Source organism: Cebus imitator, unplaced genomic scaffold, assembly GCF_001604975.1.
Source record: "Cebus imitator isolate Cc_AM_T3 unplaced genomic scaffold, Cebus_imitator-1.0 Scaffold431, whole genome shotgun sequence".
NCBI lineage: Eukaryota > Metazoa > Chordata > Mammalia > Primates > Cebidae > Cebus > Cebus imitator.
The window spans coordinates 1058693-1059722 of record NW_016107746.1 but is presented as its reverse complement, the minus strand read 5'-3'; positions in this window follow the sequence as shown (position 1 = coordinate 1059722).

The window sequence follows — 1030 nt, the reverse complement described above, 5'->3', positions numbered from 1 at the left end:
AAAAAAAAAAAAAAAAAAGGGTGGGATCTTTGTAATTCCTGGCACATCACTTTCATTATGTGGAATTTTGTTTTAAGCTTTTCTAAGGTGAATGTATTCTAGTTTTGTCCTTAGTTTTAAGGTTTTGGTCTTAACTAGCACAAGCATTTTTCTTTTGTTTTCTAGATTTGAAGGATTTAAAAAAATTTTTAAATTTAAATTGTTCATACAGGTGGTTTCTGGTCACATGGATAAGTTCTTTGGTGGTGATTTCTGAAATTTTAATGCAGCCATCACCCAAGCAGTATACACTGTTCTCAATCTATGGTCTTTTATCCTTCCCTCAATCGCCTTCCAGCCATCCTCCCTGAGTCCCTAAAGTCCATTACATCATTCTTATGCCTTTGCATCCTCATACCTTGGCTCCTACTTACAAGTGAGAACATATGATACTTGTTTTGCCATTCCTGAGTTGCCTTACTTGGAATAATGGCTTCCAGCTCCATTCAAGTTACTGCAAAAGACATTATAACATTCCTTTTTGTGGCTGAGTAGTACTCCATCGTGTATATATGCCACATTTTCTTTATTGACTCTTTGGTTGATGGGCACTTAAGTTGGTTCTATATCCTTGTAATTGAGAATTAGCACTAGTGTTTTCTATTATGTATTTGAACTATAGCTATAAAATAGTGAACTTGTCCTTATTGTGTGACTTTTTTGAAGCTTCAGTGAAAAGTCTGAGTCCTTCTAACCAAGTCCGTGTAACTTACTGAGGCTTTTCCTTTTAACGGTACTGTCAGCCACACATAGAAAAATTACTTTTCATGCAGCAAGCCTCCTCAGCATCAGGCTCACGTGAAGCTGAGCTCCTGGCATCCTCTTCTCATACATGCCCTTTTGTCTTTAAACAATCATCTTCTCTAAAAGTCACCTGTTTGCTAATCTCTATTCTTTCCCTCTGCTTTACCTTTTTCTTCCTATTGGTTGTCTCTACCTTACTACATTTTGTGTACCACATTACATTATGTTATGTTACCATAATCTCTTC